The sequence below is a fragment of the Falco biarmicus genome, chromosome 8, assembly GCF_023638135.1.
Source record: "Falco biarmicus isolate bFalBia1 chromosome 8, bFalBia1.pri, whole genome shotgun sequence".
NCBI lineage: Eukaryota > Metazoa > Chordata > Aves > Falconiformes > Falconidae > Falco > Falco biarmicus.
In genome coordinates this window covers 41,490,745-41,503,476 of record NC_079295.1, presented here as the reverse complement: position 1 = coordinate 41,503,476, position 12,732 = coordinate 41,490,745, and the positions used below count along the sequence as shown (strand labels likewise).

Genomic DNA, 12,732 nt, shown 5'->3' with positions numbered 1-12,732 from the left:
AAGGTAACTACAGAGAGATAAGGCCATATGGAGCACTGCAGCACAGCGGTGGAGGCCTGTAAATATTGGAGTCGTCATGGCCACAAGGCAGTTACCCATATAAAATGTATGTTGAACTAGGGCAGTACACCTGGCCTATAACCTCATGCTTCACTTATTCCACAGAAAACCTACAGCTCCTATAGGTTGGAATCACAGAACTCACCAGTTGGAAAGGACCTCTGGAGGTCTCCAGCCCAACCTGGTGCTCAAGAGGTCCAACTAGATCATGGCACTGATCAATCAAGTTCCACATTCCTCTGAATACATAGATTTTACAGCCTCTCCAGTAATAACCACCTTCACGGTGATTTAGTTTTCCTTACATCTAACTGGAATCTCTTTTTTTCCAACTTGTCTCCATTGCCTCTCACTGTGCACCTCCAGGAGAAGTGTGTCCCTGCCTTCCCCATACCCTCCAGCTAGGTAGAAATGCACTTTTATAATTCCCCCTCCCTGGATGACAACCAACTCGTACTTTCACTGAGTATCAGTAAACCCACAAGTCTATCTCCTATTCATCTCACAGATAGAAAATGGGCCCCATTTACTGTAGAAATGAAGCATAAACACGCAGAAAGACTGTACATGAGGTGAACAGGGAAAGTTTAATAAATCTCCTTAAATCCAATCAACAGCACCATTTAGATATTTCAGCTGCTCCTTCCACTATTCAGTGCAACTACACCTTAGCATGCAAATAATCTTCAGCTGCTACTGCCAGCTCAGTGGGGGAAGATTTAGATCTGGATTTTCTTGTACCATAACTTTTCATTTCTTGGTTGTCAAGGTCTGAGATACTCTGAATTCTGTGTACTGTAAGAGCAAGAGATACTGCCAACAAATCTCAATACCTCAGCAAGTTTTTCTTTTTTCTTTTGAAACATAAGTTAATATTTTTGAAAGTAAGTTGGGCCCTTTTAGGCAGTGGAGGTTAAAATGTCAGTCTGCTGTCAAGTTACTGTTGTCGTTAGCAAAAGCTACAGATGCTATAGATTTCTTAGGTCTTCTACCACTTACTGTAAATAATGCTACAATTTAATCATCATAGTAACCTTTGCTTTTAATATGCTTAGAAAGGGAAGTTGCTTTCTTATTAAGGAGGGAGGGGGAAAAAATACCCTACAGAAGTATATGCATTCCCAGTTCTCAGCTGCTTTACAGCAGACTTCTCTCCATCTCCACTCACCTTGTAATCACAAATCACCACAAGCACATGATCCAGTCACCACCACCCCAACTTCCTCCATTTTATGAGGCTCTTGCAAGGTATTGTACTTAGCAGGCCTGTAGTCACCACGATCCAGCTGGGCACCAGACCTGGTTTGGGCACCTCTCTCCCTTCTAAAGGGCATCTGGCCCAACACAGTCTCATTCAAACACTTTTGCATGAACTGCCATTCAAAATCCAGCTCGTTTTATGTTGAAGTGTAGGCAATGTTTCCAGGGTCCCTTACTTCATTTGATGTAAGGCTATGCTACTTCTGAAAAGGGCAGGTTTGTTCTTTCACAAACCCACTCATTCATTCCCATTACCTCCCCCTGCTAGCACTGGCATTCTGACCAAAACCTACTTGGGGGGAGTAGGGAGGAAGGTAAGATATGAGCTTCTACTCATTTTCTAGTTATACAAACGTTTGTACTAATGCAAAAGCAAGCAGTAGGGACACAGGCAGCTGGCTGTCATGTTCTGTTTGTTCTTCCTCTGTAGTGATGCCTCCCAACTTTGTTCATCAGGACTGCCTTTTCAAAGTCAGTAATACAAACGCTTACAATCAGTGTAAAGGCTGTCCTTAAACTCCTGTGTTAACTTCACGCTACCCTGAAAGTTCCCCTTTCTGCAATATTAACAGTCATTTATGTTTAAAAGCCTTGATGAGATGGATAATTCTCATAGTATTTTCTACGTTCTACAGTTTAACTATAGTTTCTAATACAAAATTGTATCACAAAGCTTCACTGAAACACTTTACAAGAATGGCACCATTCTTAGCTGAATGGGAATTCCCCATGGAGAATAACATACTCTAAAATAGCTGCAAGATTTACATTTCTCATTTGTCTCCCTGGGTGCTCTCATCTGCCTTGTTCTACATCACTAGCACATACGGAACCCACTCTAGGTTCCCTGAATGCCCCTCCCCAGCTTCTTCCCCAGCACTTCCTGTCAGGTATTTCCCGAATGTCTCAAGGATATCACCTTATTTTCCCAGAGCACGTGTTGCTCTAGCAGGATCTCATGCAGAGGTGCACATGACGGGGTGGGGGGAGGCAAGAGAAGCCAGGAACAGCCACAAGCACAGAGCCTCCCAGACCCTGCCTCCTGTACAAAGAGATTTCTGACACGCTTGTCTGTATACTGAAAACCTCCTGTGTGATCTAAGCAATACAAAGAGGAAGATGTTCTTATACTCTTAAAAAGGATATAGCGAGTGATGAGAGCATCCCTAATGCTGCCATAGGAGGTTGTGGAGGACGGAAATATAAATGCCTTCAAAAAGACACAGTAGTTATGGACTACAGATCCATTAGTAACTACTAAAAACACATGGTACGAGTCCAAGCTTCATTTCTATATGCCTGATGGTCTCTGAGGTTCTGATAATCAATGAAGTATATCTCTATACATCCACTTTTGCTAATCCCCTGCACCATCGGTTGTCACAGACGGGATACAGAAAGGGCTACATACAGGCCACAGAACTGACCCTGCATGGCTCTCCTGAAGAGGGTAACAGACCCCTTCAGACCACAGGACAACCACAGGAGAACAAGGAGAAATGTAGGCTGCTGCCTCTTCCCCTCCACACAATCCCCTCGGACACAAAGGCCGACAACCTGAGACCGAGATTTTTGTTTATATGAAAAATTAGAAGCCTTCTTAATTTAATTACTTTTTTATGACTTGTCTCCCTAGTCTCCTCCCTCTTCCTCAAGCTTTGCTTTTCTGCCACCGCAGCCCCAAATCAAACTCATCTCTGACCACAGCCGTTTGGTCTCCTGAAATTTCTTCATCCACTAATCCCCAAAATCAAATCACATTCATATCCACCTGTGTATTCTCTCTATTCACATCAGTTCTCCTCATCATCCCTTATTTTATATCAGTAACAATCTCATACAAAAAAAATATAACTACTTTGTTTTAGTCTGGTAGTAGTTCCTCCGATTAGGAAACTTCTTGGCCTAATGCACTTCCAGTTCTCATGTCAGCAGATACCATCATATTGGGCTTCATCCTCTCTACTCTTCACCCTTTCCACCTGTGGTGCAACTGCCGAAGTATGCTCTACCTGCCTGCCAATGTAGTACATACATAATTTATTTTCTTCCACAAAACTGTGGGTAAGCTTGCATCACGCAGGCACTGGGTTCTCACAAGAAGTACAAAGAAGTAACTGCAAAAGAACAAACAGAAGAACGTGACACACTCAGTCCACTGCAGGGATAAAGCTTGAATGGCCGGTACAGATAGTTCAAGTCAGTATGATTACCTGCCAGCCGTCAAAACTGGCAGCCAAATTTTCCTTCAAATGTTTATTTTAATCTCCCAGGCAAAGTGATTGGGAAATATTGCTCAGAAGAATAAAACTCTTTTATTGGTAACTCCAGCATTATTTAGTGAAAGGTCTGCACACTAGCTGGCAGAAGTTTTGCAAAGCTGAGATTGATAGATGATGAAAGAAAGCCTTGACCCCAGCTATAAGCAAAGAACAGAAAATTCTCTAATATAACATTCAAGAAACAGTGGGTTATTTTTTAAGTCCTAGTAGGCAGAAGCTTAGTTCATGAAGTACCTCCTACTTCTTGATAAAACAGAACAAATTTTGAGACAATAAGCCCAAGAATGTCACAGTACTTTGACCGTTCTAGCCCACCCTAAGATTTCACAGCTGTAGTTCAATACCAGTCTTCCTATAAGGCTGACTAAATCCCAGAGAAACAAACACGGCATACAAGAATAAAATTTTAAATTAAAATTTTACAAACATATATTGTGTGCAAAATGTAAGAATATTCAACACAAGTAAAACGTTCACATGTCAAAATCATTCTTCTGTAAAGAACAATAGTTACTAATTCATCACTTAAACCAAGTTTCATTCATCTTGAGATGTAGTCACAAACTTCAACCTCAGTCTAAGCAGTTATACTCCTAAATTTTAAGATCTGAACTATTTACCCAGTTAAACTATAATAGTCTTTAGGGAAGCAAGAAAAACCAAAAAACCAAAACCCAAACAAAAACCACCAGAGAGAAAAAGCTGACACAAAGTTTAGATCTCACAGGTAGTATTTTAAAATTGATTAATATTTCTAGGATCCTTCTTTTAGGGATATCTGACAATTTGGTTAAGAAGTCACAAACAACTGCTGCATTTGGGAAAAGAACCTTCATTTTCGTGGCTGTTTAAAATCAATGTAAATAGTAAATACTAAGGTAAGCTCCGGTATAAATGAAAATTAACAGTCCACAAAATATAAAAATGGCAAAGAAAGAATTTGTTACAACTTTTGGGTTGTTACGTGGTAATTACGTGATCTAATGATTGCATTAATTAGTATTTTGAGTAGTAACACATCTTAAGAGTTGTTTAAAGTATGTAAATATATACATTGTAAATCTGTACTTGAACTTGTATATAAGAAAGCAGATTAATATAAAGACAAAATATATTTATTAGTATTATCTGGTATATCAAAGAACAGGTAAAAAAAAGTAACCGAGGTGTTGAAAAAAATTGGAAAGTGAGTATGTTCAGTGTCAAGGCTTTGAACATAAAGGGAGTGTAGCACATTGGCTAAATGAGGGAAAAAATTACAAATAGGCAACAATAAAGATTATCTAGTAGTGATACTGAATTGAGAGCATAGGAGTATGAATGACTTACAAGTCTAGATAGAGTAACTATTTATTATATTTATACAAGCTTCAGAGACTACAGGCAGATGCTATAGAGGCATCAGATATCTTAAAAATGGGCTTTTCAATGACAAGATGCTGTAGTACCAAAATGAACAAAGAAAGTTTCATAAAAGGCTGCAAGAACACGCATGGCAGGAAAGACGACATCAGGAAAAAGGCAAACATTCCACAAACCAAAAATCACAGAGCAGTCATTCATCAACTGCTAAAAACCTGCTGAAACCTTAGAAAGAGCATTGTTCTGCTGAAGAGACTCCTAAGAAAATTTCAAAACTTGAGCTCCAGGGACAAAGCCCTATGGGAAATCACACATGAAGAATCCTAAGTTCAAGAGATGACAAAGTGCAACTTCTGTTGCATTTCCACTGCCGTTGCTTTTCAAAAGCGGTTAAATCCTTGAAGTAATAGTCCTTGAAAATTACATCAGAAGAACCCAAAAAATAGGCAGTAAACCCTCCTACCATCTGCTGCTGACCCTAGAACGGCTCCCGGGATGGCAGAACTGCTGTCTGACAGGCACGGATTTAGACTGGCAGTAACCCCTTCTGTGCAACTTGGAGATCCTTTCACTCAGAAACCCTCTGGTGACACCAAATGAATACTGGTAACTGTAATTCCACCTTGAACTACAGTTTCTGCTACTTCGAGATCACACAGAGAGATCAGTCACTGCAAACTGTCAAGAGGAGCAGAACATTACTTTCATAGTATTTAAATAAATTATAGCTTCAACTAGGCTAAGAAGGCTGGAAGCTTCACAACAGCACATCTGAAGCCTTTCTGCGTGCAGGGAAAACAGATATATCTGGGCAACAGAGTATGCACCTATAGCACGGAGACTGGAGAATTTTCATTCATCAATGTTTCCTATTCAGTACCGTAAGAGTTTTGTGCAAAAGAGAGCGATCTGAGAACTTCTGAACTACACAGAGAGTCCATAGTTGTTCTGAAAAACTGAAAACTTTTCACAAAAACCAAGACTACTAGTAGCAGCAATCAGCAACTATTCCTTATTTGCAGAAGATTTTCTAAGAAGGTCTGAAGGATTTCCTATCAGCAATCTCACACTCAGCATCATTTACACGTGTAGGGAAGTATAAAGAGAGAGCTCATCACTCTGAGGCAAGTTTATAGAGAATGCAGATGGAGTGACTCCTTGTACTTTATTTAAATGCAATCTCTCACACTTGCAAATGCCAGAACATACTAATTTATATTAGCATATTCATAACCTAATACCAGAAATATCATAATATAGGGAATTATCTTGTTTCTAATGCTTATTAAATTACAGAATTTAAAAAAACTAATCTCAAAATCCTTTGGTTGTACAAGAATTCTCAACTTTAGTAATTTAAAAATTCAATGAATCAACAAATAGATTTCTTCTAAGTAAATATTTGAAATTTAGTAATCAATTTGTGATTGGCAAAACAGTATTTCCATTCTACAAGAAAAAAGAATTTGATTTCAAAAGTTACTTACAAACTGTGAAAGTTTTCAGGATGCTATCCCAGACATACTCTCCCCTCTGCATCAATACACCTTCAACTCTGTAAACACCGTATTAACTTTCAAATGTTCAGTCTTAAACACAAAAAAAAAAAAAAAAGCAGTTGAAGGGTTGGTTTTGGGGGTTTCGGTTTTGTTCTGTTTGGTTTGGGTGGGTTTTTTAATGTCTGAATGAAGTAATCTGACGATATTTAGACACCTCAAGTATCTTTTCTTAGATTGCTCCAATATTCTTTAACGTTGCCACTTTTCAAATGTCATCATATGTGATAAATTAAGGGCATAGTTATTAAAACATGAAAGAGACACTGATTCATATCTGTAAGAATGAGAATGACGTTTACACAGATGCATCACTTACCATTTATTTTGATATTAAACCACAATTAAAATAATGCAATTCTGTGAAGCAGAACAGTATTCACATAAAAATCTGAAGGCTCAAATTTTATTTAATTCAGAAAAGGACGAAGCTCCTACAGAACTAAAAATATCCCATCATAATACTACAGGTCAAAACTCAACCACTGCCCAAGACTCCTCCCAAATTAATGTGTTTCTGCACGAGGCAATGGAAGGACACGAGCGGTTCTGTCTTGTATATGGCCCTATGATTTTAATTACAGATTTTTCTTTTATCATTGAATGTTTTAATTACTTTTAACGGAAAGTTAAGCAGGCGAACCGAGGTGATATCTCTAGGCTAAATCTCTTTTGGCCTGCTGAGTGCTGACTGGGCTTTCTGCCCTGAGCTGGGATGGATACTCATTATATAAAGGTATATTTAACAGGTTTGATTAAATCATCAATGAGTTCTGGAAAACGCCCCATTTTAATTTGTCCAAGCATACTGAGGAGAAGCTGGAAGGAAAACGCGAGCTTCAGATAAGGCAGGATAAGAAAAGGCCATTGACTGCACACTTATTTTTTGCTGCTGCCTCTGCAGCTGCCTGTGGGCAGCTTGGTTGCCGTAGCTGTGTAGCATTCCCTTCCCGAATAAGGATCCTGTACTGCACATCTGACCAACAGAAGGAAAAACTCAACACACATCATCACAACTTGTGTTCTGCAACTGATGACCACATCATCACACGTATTAGCGGTACTTCTACATTTACCATGGATAAACCCCATGATGAAAAGCAATCTGAATGCCATCGGGTTCTATTTTATTTCTATTTCCCTTTAATTTTTCTTTCTTTTTTTTTTTTTTTTTCTTTCTATCCTATTGGTTGGATATTTAGTTAAAAGAAAACACTCAGACAATGTTTTCTATTTTGTCCCCTCCAGGCCACCATTTCAGACTTAAGGAGGTATTTCAGACACCTGAAACAGCGATGCTCCCAGTCGGTATTCCATGGCACTGGTCCCACAGTTGCTGCCCGAATAAAGACAGTGATGGGTTTTTTTTAAGGAAAGTTGACTTACACATACATCATTTAATTCAAGAAACAAATACACTTTCTAAATTCCGAGGGCTGTTCAATTCTGAGGCTACTCAATCTAAATAGAATCTTATTTCAATTTCTCATACTAAGTTCCCACATCCCTTTTATACCTGCCCAATTAAAACTGCATAGAAAGCTGGATGTTCTCAAAATGGAAGAGGGAAAAAAAAAAAAAGCTATTTTTAATGATGCTTTATCATTCGCGATAAGTGAAACTACAAAAATAACTAAATGTTTGGGCTGTGCAGTCAATTGAGTAAAATCTTTTATTATATATTTGCACCTGTAATAGTTTGGTTTCTAAAATCAAAGACCTTAAATTAAAAAAGTAAATTAAAAATCAAACCTTAAATTAAAAGGCTTCTTTTCCTCAATTCAACTAGACTGAATATAAACTCATAGAAGTTCAGTATATTCGTATTTTCCTTTTTTTTTTTTTCTCAGACAAAGACCTGAATGTTGCATTCAAGAAACAAGTTTGGGCACTGGAAAAGCCCAAGTTTGGTATCCCAGCTGTGATAACAATGCCTTCTCATCTTTTAAGCATATTATTACTTCCCAGGGTGGGTTTCAGCTTAAATGTAAGCATCCAACACCATCTCTGCTATGCCTGGTGCACAAAGACCAACCAAAGACCACACAAAGCAGTGACTGGAAGCCAGGCAGGAAACAGACGTTAAAAAGCACTACCTGCTTACAGCCAGGCACCTGCATCCACCTTTCAACTCACATCACCAAAACAAAATGTCTTTTTAATTTGTACAGGACAATAATTAAAAAAAAACAAAACAAACAAAAAAACCACACTAGCATTTTGTATCTCAATGTTAGAAATTCAGAGTGGTTTGCAAGAGCTGTATCTTCTTAAACATGGTATGGACATTTACCTCTGTTCTCAAAGACAAAGATGTCTGGGCAGGTCAGTCACTTTTAGGGCTTGATCATGTTTTTGATAATGTCACTTCAGTGGAGGCTCAATACTGCATCTAATCCTTAACTTCTAATCATCTGCTAGATAAGATGTATACAAAACATCTATATAAACCATATGGTCCTGTGAAAACGTGGAATCGAACTGAATGAAATGCAAGCTCTTGCCTTTTCTGAACACATCTGTTGCTGTGGCTTCTGACAGGATAGCACCAAAAGGGCTCCCACATAAGCAGGACATAAGGCAGGAAGCATTTTGCACATGCTGTGCTAGGCTGCAATTAGCAGATTCAGAGGCCACCTGTCACGGGGCAGAGCAGCACACAACTCCAGGGGACAGGCTGGGGGAAGCAAGCAGAGTTTTCAGTAAATGTGAGGCATGCCTTGTTTCCTCCGCTGACAGTAGTGAAATATCCCCTTCCCTCTCTCAGTTCTTCCCAGCATAGCCATTACACATGTCTCTGCTACCAGTTACTGGTCCTCTTAACATACATGATGGGGGACTGCTGCAGGCTAACATTTAGGCAATTTATTATTTCTGAAGTTATCCAGAGCTGGAGGACAAATCTGAACTGTTCTTCTCAAAGCAAGGTACTGCACTTATCACTGAACCTTGTCTTCCTTTAATCTAAAACACCCCCCCCACCCAAAAAAACCCCCCCAAAAAACCCAAACACCAAACCAAAACCAAACAAAAACCCCAACCAACTCCACACAAATCATGCTGGGAGTTCTCCAGTTACCTAATCAAACACAAAATTTTTGCTGTGACATTTCAGGTATTTGCAATGATGAACTTCTGCAACACATACAGAATATGACAGAAAATCATTATACAAGTTCAGAAGTGATAAGCTTCTACTCTTTTTAGCACATTTTAGCTTTGATAGCAGTCAATTTTCCCCTCATTATAAATGGGAAAAGCAAAGATATCACGAAAAGGCCACTTAAAAGCAAAACAAAATAAAGGAATGCAAATCTATATTGGAGTTACACAACTGCCAAGAACGCTCAGAGCCTGCTGATTTTCTGTTTATTACGCTGAAATTCTCCTCTTCGCCTCAACAGTGCATATGCAACACCGAAAACTTTAAAAAGTGTATTTTAAAAGCTGACGTTGAATACTGTGTGCATGAGTCAGACGTAATTTACATGGCTGAAATTTCACTAAATAACTTTGAAATTTTATCACCATAAACCTTGTCAGGAATACTTGTTTTGAGCTTCTTCATGTATTCAGTTACTGTAATCCTGAGCCCTCTACCAACATGAATAAATTTAACATATTAAGAGTGACGCAAGGCTACCATCAGTCACTTTTTAACGCACAGATGCAGAAGAGTGTGATCAATACAACGACACATAGGAAGTAAGTGACAGCGCTGAGAATACAGCTCAGCCATTTGAGCCCTAGACCTTTCACCACAGACCATATGCTCCCCTGGCATCCCAACACGTCTTTAACAACCAGACAACCTTTTCCCACACTAATTTTGTTTAGCCAGACTGCTCCAAACACACCTTCTTTTTTCAATTAGCCACACAAACATGAGAAAGTGGTCACAGATCCCTGATGCCTGTTAATGATGCACTGAAGAAAAGGGCTGAAAGCTCAAAACCGAGCTTTTCCTTCTGGAAGATCCAGTCAAGCCTGTGTGTTGCAGCAATGCCAGGGGGAGGTTTGGATCTGGTATTAGGGAAAATTTCTTCACGGAAAGGTTATCAAGCATTGGAACAGGCTGCCCAGGGAAGTGGTGGAGTTACCATCCCTGAAGGTATTTAAAAAACATGTAGATGTGGCACTTAGGGACGTGCCTTAGTGGTGGGTTTAGCAGTGATAGGCTGACGGTTGGACTCGATGATCTTTAAGGTCTCTTCCAACCTAAAAGATTCTGATTCTGTGATTCTAACATGGAGGAAAATGTTCAGAAGGAATCTGCATTGCTCTCTCTCACATTAACTCCTCTGAACCTGCAACATCATGAAGTACCAGTTCCTCTTGCACATTGCCCTCTGCTCATGCCCGCTGGCAAACACTTGGCCACTGAAAGGTGAGAAATGACCACGAAAAGATGCTGTCTGCAGCCTCACAAACACTCCCATCACTGCAGATCACACAGCGCTGGCTTTCAAGAAAAATCAGAGAAAGAATTTCTGTCCCACTCCAAAGGGTGACTGAAGGCTCTGCTTCTCCTGGGGAAGCTGTGGAGATGTAACCAGGATCCACGGCCCTCTAGGTGAGGTGCAGATACCATACATTCAGATGATAAATTTTTCCTTTTATTTTTCAAAAAAGTTATTCTCATGCTAGGATAAGCATGCATAATACGTGTACAGAAGAGGAAACCCAAATAATAAAAGGTATTTGTAAAGGATGAGTTGACTCTGAAGACTTAAGAAAGGGCAGAACAATTTTTTTTTTCTTTATAAAGAACAGATGTGTTTTATTATCTACCGTAAGGTAACAATTAGCACTGCTCTCAAAGGCAGGCAGACAAACCTGTGGAGATTAAAGTTCTTCATCTGACAACCACTCACTCCTCTGACAAAGTCCATTAAAAAAAATCTACCAATTCTCTATCCATCAAAAAAGTAAAACAACAGACATTTGAGTTGGTTTTAGCTTTTTTTTTTTTAAATCTACATCAACAAATCTATATTTTGAGACTGTTGTCATATTTTCATCTTTTTAACTGAGTTGTACTGTTTGTGTACAAGCTTACTTTCACTCAATGAAGACCAGTATTTAAAATATCTTAGAATAAACCCCAGCAGTCTAACTCAGTATCCTAAGCACCAAAAAAGTAGTATTCATTAAAGCATTAATTTCCAGAGATGTTAAGTAATCTTACTTTGAGTACTTTTTTCAAACTATGTTGATATTTGATATTCTTTAGACAGCACAGTGACAACCACGCAAAATGTATTCTGCTTTGAAAGTCATTTCCTTAGATTTAGATCCTATTCATGAAAGAAAAAAGAAGTCTCCCAAATTGTCCTTTCTTACTCTGTTTGTAGAAAAAAAATGATAAAGAGCAGCAAAAGTTAGCCTTACGATTTTTTGCTGTTAATTCCTCCCATGAATACAGTGATGTACATAATTGTGGTATACATACTTGGCTAACATATTTATTCAAAATGGTGTTGAGTCCAGGTTCATGGTTCTACTTAAAGAACGGCAACAAAAATTCACCCTCACCTTTATTAAACCAATTCGTGTTTGTCCTTTTAGATCTGACAAGGTAGTTTTCACATGCTAACTTCACCATTTCACCTGTGACTGGAACATACGATAAATCCACAAAACAACATAGGGTATAATCCCGCTACTTCCTAAATCCATTTCAAAATTCCCACTAAATTAACCTACAAGTTCCTGTTGACATCCTCTTCCCAGTACACACAAATCACTAACAAAAGAGTATGAATCTCCTACGTGACTGTGGCATAGATAGAGGCTTGCTACTGCTAATAAAGTTGGAAATGCTTATCCAAGCCACACGCTCGGATTCTTGCTCCTTTGTCTTCTAGTCCTGGCCTATGCAATGCTAACTAATAGTTTACAAAGATAGTGGGCTGGTTACACTCCCTGCCCGTATCAGTATTAGAATATCAATGGAAAGTTTTAAGAGACCTCAGAACGTTTGCCCCTTCTCTCTTTAGTATTTTATTTCTCACTGCATGCAGACAATATTCTTTCCTTCAGTCAGGTAACTAATCCCAAAGTGAAAATAAGCATATAACAATTACTCAAATATATTTTAAAACTGGTATCTTTATAAACAGTTGTTATACATGTACACAAAAATAAAAGTTTAATTGCTGAACAATGAAGGATGAGTGTACGGTGGCTAGACATGGTTGATAAATCCTGCT

At 38.8% G+C, this 12,732-nt stretch overlaps 1 protein-coding gene across 9 annotated transcripts in view; it reads right to left on the bottom strand.

Moving 5' to 3' along the window:
* MBD5 (methyl-CpG binding domain protein 5) overlaps positions 1-12,732 on the bottom strand; it is a 147,671-nt gene that overhangs the window by 110,480 nt on the left and 24,459 nt on the right. The gene's annotated exons all lie outside the window — the stretch shown is intronic.